Here is a 12,839-nt window from a genome sequence, read left to right on the forward strand (position 1 = left end):
TAGAGATGAACTACTTGAATACCTTATTTCTCCACTACATGTGGACAGCATTATATAATAATGGATATTTTCATTATGAAAGGTTGCTTGCTCAGTCAGAGTGTGCATTTCTACTTTTTTTTTGGACACTGCAAGGGATGTATGTATCTTCACGCAGTATGGAGTTGATAATAGGATGTTTTGACATGCGAATATGTGGATGAAGCTCAGTAACCATCAGATTTATACTAATATTCAATAGGTACTATGTAATTTTCTATTTACGGATTCACACTTCCGTAGCATATGCAAATGTAAAGCTTACAACCGCGAACGTTACATTATCCTTTAACTAGAGATGAACTACTTGAGCAACTTAGTTCCCCAATACATGCTGACAGCATATTATATAATAATTCATTATGAAAGGTTATTTGCTCAGGCAGAGTGTATATTTTATTTCTTGACAATGCAAGGAGTGGGTATACATTTGCGCAGTTAGGATCTCATAATAGAATTGAACACTTAATTGATGTAACTCACTGTTTTAGTTATGTATCAGCTTCGATAATACAATATCTGATATTACGCAAAATATACCCACATAGTTGCATTATAACTAAACACTTCATGTCAATCCTCTTAAAAGTAAGGTGTGTACCAAAGAAACCACAAATTTTCCCGGTTTTCAGAAGCGGGAAGCACTTTTATACTCACAAGTTTGAAATGTTTTATACTTTGTTATCATACACAAATAACGAAAATTCCACAAAGCATGTTACTGACATATACACTTTCACAAATCCCATTCTATACCATTGTTACGACTACAAACCATTCGAATTAGATACACTCCGCATCTTTGAAAATGGCTGAAAAGGAAAAAATTAAGATTATGTCTTTAAACTGTAGGGGCTTAAACAATTCATTTAAAAGAAACAAGGTGTTCCGATTCTTACGAAAAAAAAGCCCACATATATTGCTTACAAGATGTACACTTTACTAAAGAACAAGAACAAATCATTAAACAACAATGGGGCTACAATCATTGCTACATGACATCATTTAAAAGTAATGCTAGAGCAACGGCTGTCTTTTTTAATAACAACTTTGAATTTAAAGTTGAGGATGTGGTTGCCGATAATGAGTCAGGAAATTATGTAATATTAAAAGTAAATATATGTGAAAAGTCTACACAATAGCAAGCATATATGGCCCAAACCAAGATACGCCAGAATTTTATGATACAATTAAAGATCATATGGACCGCCTAGGAGGAACACAAACTATTTTATGCGGAGACTGGAATTTAGTACAAGACCCTAGAAAAGATACCTTTAACTATAAAAATATTAACAACCCAAAGGCCAGAGAAAAAAATATAGATCTGATATACGTTTTAGATTTAAAAGATCCATGGAGAGAAACAAACCCTTTCGAGAAAAGATTTACCTGGCGCCAACCTACTCCAATTAAACAAGCTCGACTAGATTATTTTCTGATCTCTCATAGTTTATTACAGAATGTTATCAAGTGTGACATACATCCAAGCGTAGATTCAGATCATTCACTTATTTCTATGACATTAGCTCTATCTGAAACACAAAGAGGAAAAGGTTTTTGGAAATTCAACAATTCTTTATTACAAGATCCAAAGTATGTACAATTAGTTAAGGAAACTATTAAAAGCACGTTGACCAAATATAACACAAAAACAGAAGACCAAACTCCAAAATACCAAATTAATGATCAACTTCTATGGGAAATGATTCTTATGGAAATCAGAGGACTAACAATTTACTATATACATCAACAAAGAGGAAAAAAGATAAGAGTAGAATCAATGAACTAGAAACATTATTGCATGATTTAGAGATAGAATTAGATAACAATGACAGTTTACAGGCCAAAGAAGAAATTTTAAAAAGAATAAATGATATAAAAAGTGAACTTAATGAATTTGAACAAATAAAACAAAGGGAGCATTTATTAGATCAAAAGCAAAATGGACAGAACAGGGAGAAAAACCAAGTAGATACTTTTTAAACTTGGAATTTAGAAACTTTCTAAACAAGTCTATATCAGAAATTAAAAAACCTGATGGATCAACTATTAAAGGTCAAGAAGAAATACTTAAATATTTTATTGCTCCTGACAGAGAACAGTTATTAGAATGTATTGTTTTGAAAATAAGTAAAAACTCACTTTTCCAAATATTTAACCCCTGACCCCGTTTGAGGGGTCACGGCAGGAAAAATACCCCACACCCAGACTACAATAAACCATCTCAAAGTCTTTTCATGCTTTAAGTATAACTGTAACATAAATATTGATCATTTTAGAGCTATTGAAGCAAGAATACCTTCTTAAAACAATTACCAACTAGAAAGTGTAGAAAAACAGCTTTAAAGTTTGATTTGTCCCTTAGATGCAATGCATTTTTCAAAGTTAAAGTCATCGTGTGGCTCCAACTAATTAATGAACCTTAAATATTGTCACTGTTCCTGATAGAAAGCAGTTATAAGAATGTATTTTGTGAAAAAAAAGAAAAACTCATTTCGTCAATTTCCCCAAAAGAGGTGTGTGGGGGTGTGGGGGTGGGTATGTGTGTGTGTTTTGCACGGCGGTGAAAATTCCCCGCACTCAGGCTGCAGACACCTGGAATTTGAATGTACGTATGATAAGCTTTCAGAAAAATATAGTCTTCAAAATTCCCCTATATCAGTCAACTCTATCAGTCCATGGACTATCTCAGGATGACCGAGAGGTCCCGAGTCAGTGGCCAGAATTTCTTAGACTGGTCAGCTAGTTTAAACAAGTGTAATAAAGACTGGTGTTCAGGGACAGTGGGGACTTTAACACCCAAGGCTGTGTCTATTACAGTACTGCTGGCTGTCAGATATGTAGACAGCGTGGAACCCTTCAGTTTCCTGGATGTATGTAAGTGCTGTTACTCGGCAACTATCTGAGGTCATGCTGTAATAGGGAAAGTGAAGTCATTCGTCTTGCAAGAAGCCTCATAATTTTTCCATTTGTCATCGTAGAGGGCCTGTGTACAGGAACGATTAGCTGTGGTAATAGCCGTAGCCACCTGCTTCTAGTAACCCTTAGTGATCAAGGATTAATGCAGATGGGCCATAAGTGTAGATTGAGCATCTGTGGAGACCAATGTAGCTGATCTGAGTGAGATGGGATCACTACGTCAGCGCAGTTTTGGATTTGTATCTGTGAGTTCTAGTAGGTCGACAAACCAACTTCTGGACGATCACTAAGGCACGACAAAAAGCAGTGTGAAATCCTGTGTCGATCGTAGTTTGAGTAGAACTCGTGGAAGTAGTATACAGGATATCGGTTCAAGATCACTTTTGACAAAAGCCATTGTAAAGCTTTATTTCATAAATAAAGCTTTTATCAGGCCCTAATCTCTTCCGCTATTGTATATACCACTTTTTAATCCCACAGCCAACTTCCTGGTCACTATGACCGCGAGCCAACACTCCCCGGTGGCCCTTAAATTTTAACCTGAGTAGGCGCTTACGTTCGTTTATGTAGTCCTTTTCCTTCTCGTAGATAAGCTGGTGCCGGACTACGTTTGCCCCTTGGGCTTTACATAGGCAGTAGTGGCATTTCACTCCGATACCGCACACGGAGCATGTGTAGTTCACGAAACCATTTCTGATGCTCCTCATATGAAAACCTTGGAATTATGTTCACTCCTAAATTATCCTGGAGTAAAGCTACATCTTGCCTTGCATCACAAGCTAGTAAGGCAATATTCTCTGTTAAAAATTTCCAAAGGAAACTTGGCAGCATTAATTGTACAGATTTATTTAAAATCTTTGATTGTATGATATCACCCATTCTCTGTTATGGGTCTGAAATCTGGGGCACATCCTACTGTAATACTATTGAATCTGTCAATATTAAATTCTGTAAATATGTCTTGAAACTTGGAAAATCCACCTGTAACAATATGGTCTTGGGTGAATGTGGAAGAGTGCCTTTACAGTTTACTTATACAACCGATGCAGTGAAATACTGGTGCAGACTTCTAAACAAGCCTGACTATAGATTACCAAAACAATGTTATTTTATGCTATTATCTTTCGACAGGGTAGGACGAAATTCATGGGCAACTAGAATTAAAAATATTCTTTTTCAATTTGGTTTTGGATTTGTTTGGATAAGTCAGGAAATTGGTGATCACAAACTATTTATGGAATCATTTAAACAGAGACTACATGATAATTTATTTCAATCTTGGCATTCATCTTTGGACAGTAACTGTAAATGTCTTTACTATAAGCAATTCAAATCTTTGCTAAATGTTGAGAGCTACTTGATAAATAATGATATCCCTCAATATTTAAAAACTATATATGCCCGATTTCGGGGCTGAAATTTTAAACTAGCAGTTAAAACGGGCAGATACACTGATGTCACTAAGAAATTTTAAAAAGAATAAATGATATAAAAAGTGAACTTAATGAATTTGAACAAATAAAACAAAGGGAGCATTTATTAGATCAAAAGCAAAATGGACAGAACAGGGAGAAAAACCAAGTAGATACTTTTTAAACTTGGAATTTAGAAACTTTCTAAACAAGTCTATATCAGAAATTAAAAAACCTGATGGATCAACTATTAAAGGTCAAGAAGAAATACTTAAATATTTTATTGCTCCTGACAGAGAACAGTTATTAGAATGTATTGTTTTGAAAATAAGTAAAAACTCACTTTTCCAAATATTTAACCCCTGACCCCGTTTGAGGGGTCACGGCAGGAAAAATACCCCACACCCAGACTACAATAAACCATCTCAAAGTCTTTTCATGCTTTAAGTATAACTGTAACATAAATATTGATCATTTTAGAACTATTGAAGCAAGAATACCTTCTTAAAACAATTACCAACTAGAAAGTGTAGAAAAACAGCTTTAAAGTTTGATTTGTCCCTTAGATGCAATGCATATTTCAAAGTTAAAGTCATCGTGTGGCTCCAACTAATTAATGAACCTTAAATATTTCCACTGTTCCTGATAGAAAGCAGTTATTAGAATGTATTTTGTGAAAAAAAAGAAAAACTCATTTCGTCAATTTCCCCAAAAGGGGTGTGTGGGGGTGTGGGGGTGGGTATGTGTGTGTGTTTTGCACGGCGGTGAAAATTCCCCGCACTCAGGCTGCAGACACCTGGAATTTGAATGTACCTATGATAAGCTTTCAGAAAAATATAGTCTTCAAAATTCCCCTATATCAGTCAACTCTATCAGTCCATGGACTATCTCAGGATGACTAAGAGGTCCCGAGTCAGTGGCCAGAATTTCTTAGACTGTTCAGCTAGTTTAAACAAGTGTAATAAAGACTGGTGTTCAGGGACGGTGGGGACTTTAACACCCAAGGCTGTGTCTATTACAGTACTGCTGGCTGTCAGATATGTAGACAGCGTGGAACCCTTCAATTTCCAGGAAGTATGTAAGTGCTGTTACTCGGCAACTATCTGAGGTCATGCTGTGATAGGGAAAGTGAAGTCATTCGTCTTGCAAGAAGCCTCATAATTTTTCCATTTGTCATCGTAGAGGGCCTATGTACGGGAACGATTAGCTGTGGTAATAGCCGTAGCCACCTGCTTCTAGTAACCCTTAGTGATCAAGGATTAATGCAGATGGGCCATAAGTGTAGATTGAGCATCTGTGGAGACCAATGTAGCTGATCTGAGTGAGATGGGATCACTACGTCAGCGCAGTTTTGGATTTGTATCTGTGAGTTCTAGTAGGTCGACAAGCCAACTTCTGGACGATCACTAAGGCACGACAAAAAGCAGTGTGAAATCCTGTGTCGATCGTAGTTTGAGTAGAACTCGTGGAAGTAGTATACAGGATATCGGTTCAAGATCACTTTTGACAAAAAGCCATTGTAAAGCTTTATTTCATAAATAAAGCTTTTATCAGGCCCTAATCTCTTCCGCTATTGTATATACCACTTTTTAATCCCACAGCCAACTTCCTGGTCACTATGACCGCGAGCCAACACTCCCCGGTGGCCCTTAAATTTTAACCTGAGTAGGCGCTTACGTTCGTTTATGTAGTCCTTTTCCTTCTCGTAGATAAGCTGGTGCCGGACTACGTTTGCCCCTTGGGCTTTACATAGGCAGTAGTGGCATTTCACTCCAATACCGCACACGGAGCATGTGTAGTTCACGAAACCATTTCTGATGCTCCTCATATGGAAACCTTGGAATTATGTTCACTCCTAAATTATCCTGGAGTAAAGCTACATCTTGCCTTGCATCACAAGCTGGTAAGGCAATATTCTCTGTTAAAAATTTCCAAAGGAAACTTGGCAGCATTAATTGTACAGATTTATTTAAAATCTTTGATTGTATGATATCACCCATTCTCTGTTATGGGTCTGAAATCTGGGGCACATCCTACTGTAATACTATTGAATCTGTCAATATTAAATTCTGTAAATATGTCTTGAAACTTGGAAAATCCACCTGTAACAATATGGTCTTGGGTGAATGTGGAAGAGTGCCTTTACAGTTTACTTATACAACCGATGCAGTGAAATACTGGTGCAGACTTCTAAACAAGCCTGACTATAGATTACCAAAACAATGTTATTTTATGCTATTATCTTTCGACAGGGTAGGACGAAATTCATGGGCAACTAGAATTAAAATATTCTTTTTCAATTTGGTTTTGGATTTGTTTGGATAAGTCAGGAAATTGGTGATCACAAACTATTTATGGAATCATTTAAACAGAGACTACATGATAATTTATTTCAATCTTGGCATTCATCTTTGGACAGTAACTGTAAATGTCTTTACTATAAGCAATTCAAATCTTTGCTAAATGTTGAGAGCTACTTGATAAATAATGATATCCCTCAATATTTAAAAACTATATATGCCCGATTTCGGGGCTGAAATTTTAAACTAGCAGTTAAAACGGGCAGATACACTGATGTTGCATATAATGAAAGGCATTGCCTGTTCTGTAAATTAAATGGTATCTTCGTTGTTGAAGATGAATGGCATGTGTTTTATATCTGTGATGCATATTCTCATATAAAAAATAAGTACATATTAATTTTATATCAATATTACAGAGTAAAAATGTTAATATTATCAAGGATGTATGTCTATTTTTATACTTAGTTGACATGAAACACAAATCTAAATGAAATATATATGTGCTCTACATATCATCAATTTATGTACATGTATTTTTACTGAAATACTGAAATAAAATTCTGTTCTGTTCTGTTCATATGAAAACAGCAGCACCCCTCAGTCCTACATCTCCTACCACAGGTCTCGGTTTTCCCCATAAGCACGTACTGACACCAATACGGAGCTGGTCTCATCTTTGGTATACTCATATGGGTACCTAGTTTAATTGTTTTGCGATTAACACAGTTGCTGCTAGGCACAGCACGGCGAAGGCCACTTCCCGGTCCTTTTGCCCCTGGGAGGGTGCGTAGTACTGAGACAGTGTGGGTTTACCGAGGGGTTCGAGCTGTTTGCCGGTCAGCAGGTAGTATTCTTTCACGTCATCGTCGACGTCATTGAACGTTCGAACGGCATGGTTTTCACGCTTGAATTGGTCGTTAATGAAATCGAGTCTCTGCATACGTTTCATCGTGTACTCAGCTTCTGCAGCCTGCAGTTGCTCCACGGCTATATAGTGTCGTTTTCGTTCCGCTTCTACCTCGGCCGTGTTCGACACCCGTAGTTCCGAGAAGAGGTAATTGCTCCCGGAAAATGCCAGGGAGTTTACTAAAGCCCCGCCGAACATCATAGCGATCGTAGCCATCCTATATACACCTATATTTATATCAAAAGATTTCCTGGTGCGATCCCTTGTTTCACGAGGATGTCCTTGGTAGCCATCGCCATACCCAGGTTCATGATGAGCATGCCCATATCCTGCTGGTCAAAATCGAGTTTGATAGTCGGTTGTTTAAGGACCCTCTTGGTCAGTCGAGCGTATGCTACGGCTAGGCCAGCGACCACGGTGGCGTGGTATGCTTCGTTAATGAACGTTTTCCCCTCAGACATGATGTATATGATATCGAAATATATTTTTAATTATAACATAATATGGGGGTTGACCTCTACTCGTGTCTGTGGGGTTGGCTTTGGGGATTTACTACGTAGCATGAATAATGAGAGAGCAGTAGCAGCAGCAGCTATCCACAGAGTATAGTTACTCTTGTGATGCTTAGCCAAGCCACCTTTTCTACTGGCGGCAACTCTCTTAGGGTTCTTCTTCTTGGTGACTTGCGTCGGGGTTTCCTCCTCCTCTGGGGTCGGAGTCACTTCCCGATCCATCTTGTATACCATTACTATTAACTCATTAAATCAGCAATGCTTCGCCGTGATGATCGCCGCAGTTACCGGGGCTACCGTATTTGTGGTACAGCATGCAGCTGACAGAGCTCAAGGCGTGTTCTATGAACAGGTCTTCCTCGAGGTCCTCACACAAGTAAAGTCGGCGTTCCGGGGGAATGGGAAGTAAGACGATATGCCGGTGTAGCTGCCATCATCTCAGCCCCGAGCCTGGACTTGTATCTCACGTACAGCTTGTCGACCTCATCAGCGGGCAGTTTCTGGATTTTAATCGGGGGTATAGTCCCCACCAAAGTATTGTTTCCCCTTCCCACCCACGATGAGGGCCACTAGCCTTTCACGCTTATCATCAACCCAGGAGCACGTATCTTCACCCTCGGATATCAGTTGTTCAAGCAGTTTGTTGCACTCCATCCTATAATATATCATGCGATTTTTAATTTTAATAATGTAATACCCTGTACACACGAAATATAGTGAGATGAAAGTTAGGTTACACACGATGAGGATCTCAAAATTCGAAATTGTATATATTATGAGCGCCTCATTCATTTTTTTGACCTTGTAGATGAGGCTGGAGAAGTTACCTCCCTTCCCTAAACAGTGACCCATTTAGAGATTGTATACGCCTGAGTATACACCTGAGCATAACAATGCCTACTGTCCTGGAGCTACGGTTCGTGTGGACTGAACACGCTATAGGTAACTACCTGAGGGGCTGGCGGATGAATGTAGACCAAACATAGACATCGACGACGTCAAACCCCTGATCGTTGGCAAAGTCAACAAGGAACTGACCGACCTGGGAAGCCTCAAATTCCAGATCACAGTGAAAATGTGGCTCGATTAACAGCAGGCGGACGGCAGCACAGAGTACGTTAAGCCTTACTTCAGGGGTAAACAAGAAGTGCGACTCAACCCGAGACTGTAGACGAGTCCATCAACACCTCGCTTCAGCAACTACGAGAATACCTGGAACGCTACACGCACAGGGGTTCCGGGTGGGCCGTGGACAAAATCGATAAGGTCTACCTGGACATAGCTAACTACATGCCGTTCAGAGGTGGAACGTACCTGGACTTACCCCCTACTACAAGAAAAAACATGCCATGGTCAACGTCAAGAACAGAGGCGATGATTGCATGAGGTTAACAATCAGATCTGCCTTGTTTCCTGTCAACGTTAATTCGAACAGACCTTCGAGCTATCCCGAAGATGACGGACTCAACTGGGACGACATAGACGAACCCACCCCCATATCTAAGGTCACCAAAATCGAGAAACAGCACACCCACATAGCCATCAACGTCTTCGGGCACGAAGGTAACAAAACGATCATGCACAGGATCAGCCCGGTGACTGAGGGACGCAAGACGATCACTATATTCATGATCCAGTGAGGTGACAAGTACCACTACGTGTGGATAAAACACTTCAGCAGGCTGTTGCACGACCAATCAAAAGACGAAGGGAAAACACACTTCTGTGAACGATGCCTGCATTGTTTCACCTGGGCCGACCTGCTGGAATCACACCGGGAGGATTGCCTAGGCGTGGGGCAGACGGCCATACGAATCGACATGCCCAAGGAAGGTGACACCCCCCCTCAAATTCGACAACCACAAGAACCAGATGGTCGTACCTTACATCATCTACGCCGACTTCGAAGCCCTCGTCAAACACGTTGACACCATAGGTCCGCCCCGGACAAAAGTGTCATGCACAAAACGCAGGAGCACGAGGCCTGTGGATTCGGATACGTGGTCATCCGATGTGATAGGAAAACAAACGCGCCCGTGGTGTACAGAGGTCCCGACGCGGCTGAAATTTTTTTCATGTGTTTGCAGCACGAAGAGAAAATGATCAGGAAAAGGCTGTACACCGTCGTTACCATGCGCATGACCCAAGCTGACAAGTGAGCTCATAACGGCAGCCACGTGTGTCACGTGTGCGACGAACCGCTGAACGGCGATTCGGTGAGAGATCACTGCCACATCACCGGTGAGTACAGAGGCGCAGCCCACAACGCGTTCAACCTCAAGCTCAGAATCAACCCCATTACAATCAACATCCCCATGGTCTTCCACAACTTGAAAGGGTACGACTCTCACTCGATCATGCAGGCCATCGCGAGGGTCGACGGCAACCTGACGTGCATCCCCAACAACATGGAGAGATACATCTCCTTCTCCCTGAGGTTCATCGACTCAGTTCAGTTCCTCCTGTCGTCTCTCCACAGTTTGGTCAAGGCCAGCGATACCTTCCACATCACCCATCTATACACCGACGCCAAGACTAGACCCCTGCTGATGAGGAAGGGTGTGTACCCCTACGAGTACATGGATAGCTGGGCCAAGTTCGACGAGACCCGACTGCCTCCCATCAGCTGATTTTACAGCAACCTGACCGACTCGTCAATCACCCAGGACGATTACGACCACGCCCATAACGTGTGGGAGAATCTGGGCTGCAGGAACCTGGGTGATTACCACGACCTGTACTTGAAAATGGACGTACTCTTGCCGGCCGACGTGTTTGAGACGTTCAGGAGGATGTGCTTCAAGCAGTATGAACTCGATCCTGCATGGTACTACACCAGCCCCCGGTCTCTCTTGGGATGCCTTGCTGAAAAAGACCGAGGTCAAACTCCTCACCGATTACAACATGCACCTGTTCATCGAGAAAGGCTTACGAGGTGGGATTTCCATGGTCTCCAAACGCTATGCGAAAACCAACAACGAGTACGTGAAGGGCTACGAACCTAGCAAGCCCACCAATCATCTCCTCTACCTTGATGCCAACAACCTGTACGGCTGGGCTATGAGCCAGTATCTACGTACCGGGGGGTTCGAGTGGATGTCCAAGATAGACGTCATGAGCATACCACCGGATTCGGGGAAGGGTTACATACTCGAAGTGGAGTATCCAGCAGCATTGCACGCTGCACACAACAGCTACCCCCTGGCTCCCGAACGGTTAATGGTCAATCGAGACTGGATGTCCGACTACCAACGGAACTTGCTGGGGGAAAATAAACCGGCCAACCTTGAAAAAACTCGTACCCACCTTGATGACCAAAACCAAGTACATCGTTCACTATCGCAACCTGCAGCTGTACCTGTCGCTGGGTATGAGGCTGACTAAAATTCATAGGGTGCCAAGTTCGACCAAAGCCCCAGGATGGAGCCTCACATCAGAATGAACACGGACCTGCGAAAGCTGGACACCAGTGACTTCGAGAAGAACCTCTACAAGCTCATGAACAACTCGGCGAAAACGCGTGACCGTGATGCTAGTCCGGTTGAAAGAGAAAGACAAGCTCAGGAAACTGATAGCCAGCCCGGCATTCAACAGGAGCAAGATATTCACTGACGATCTGGTGGCCCTGCACATGAAGAAAAGCCACATCAAATTCAACCGGCTCGTCTACGTGGGGATGAGCATCCTCGATCTCTCCAAGCACCTGATGTACGACTTTTACTACAACGAGCTCAAGAAACAGTACGGCGACAGGTGTGAAGTGCTGTACACGGACACAGACTCCCTGCTGATGGAGATTCGAACCAAGGACGTGTATGAGGACATGAAGAAACACATGCACCTGTACGACACCAGCGACTACCCTTAGGACCACCCCATGCACAGCCAAGTCAACAAAAAGGTCCTCGGCAAGATGAATAGACGAGTGTGCCGGCACGCCGATCGCCGAGTACATAGGCTTGAGGCCCAAGATGTACTCCATCCTGAAAGCCGACAATGGTGAGATCCGAAAGGCGAAAGGGGTCAAGAAATAAGGGTGAAACAACACATCAAACACGTCAGGTTCAACGAAGCCCTGTTAAGGACCCGCACCTTCAAGCATCAAATGAATATGCTTAGAAGCGACCGGGCAGAGGATATACGGACTGACGATAAACAAGACGTCCCTGTCGCCAATGGACACGAAGCGTTGGATAGCCATCGACGGGATCAACACATACGCGTACGGACATGAGAAAATTGAACCAAAAACATAGACGTATGTCACAACGCCTTGAGACCATTTACTACAGCCGCGTGGGTACTGGAAAGGGGCTAGTGCCATAAACAAGCTTTCCAAAATGGCGAGAGTATCACCGCACGAGGCCAAAGTGTGGCTGGAAAAACAAGCTCTGTGGCAGATCTACCTATTGGCACCATGCTTCGTACCTAGAAGAAAGTTCGGTGTGTCGACGCCCAATAGCGTCCACCAGGCCGACCTCCTGTTTCTACCACACGACAGGAGGTACAAGTATGCCCTAACCGTCGTTGACGTGGCCAGCCACTACAAAGAAGCTGAGCCCTTAACCGCGAAAGATTCGCCCCAAGTAGCCAGCGGATTCGAGCGCATGTACAAGCGTAGTCCGCTGACAGGGCCACAGAGCTGCAAGTCGACCCCGGACGGGAGTTCATGGGTGCCAAGCTAGCCTAGCCAAGCACGGCGATCAGGTCAGGCGCAGTGTGGCAAGCATTCATCGCAGCCATT

This window comes from Haliotis rubra, unplaced genomic scaffold (assembly GCF_003918875.1).
Source record: "Haliotis rubra isolate DU_JTF1 unplaced genomic scaffold, ASM391887v1 Scf687, whole genome shotgun sequence".
Classification (NCBI taxonomy): Eukaryota; Metazoa; Mollusca; class Gastropoda; order Lepetellida; family Haliotidae; genus Haliotis; species Haliotis rubra.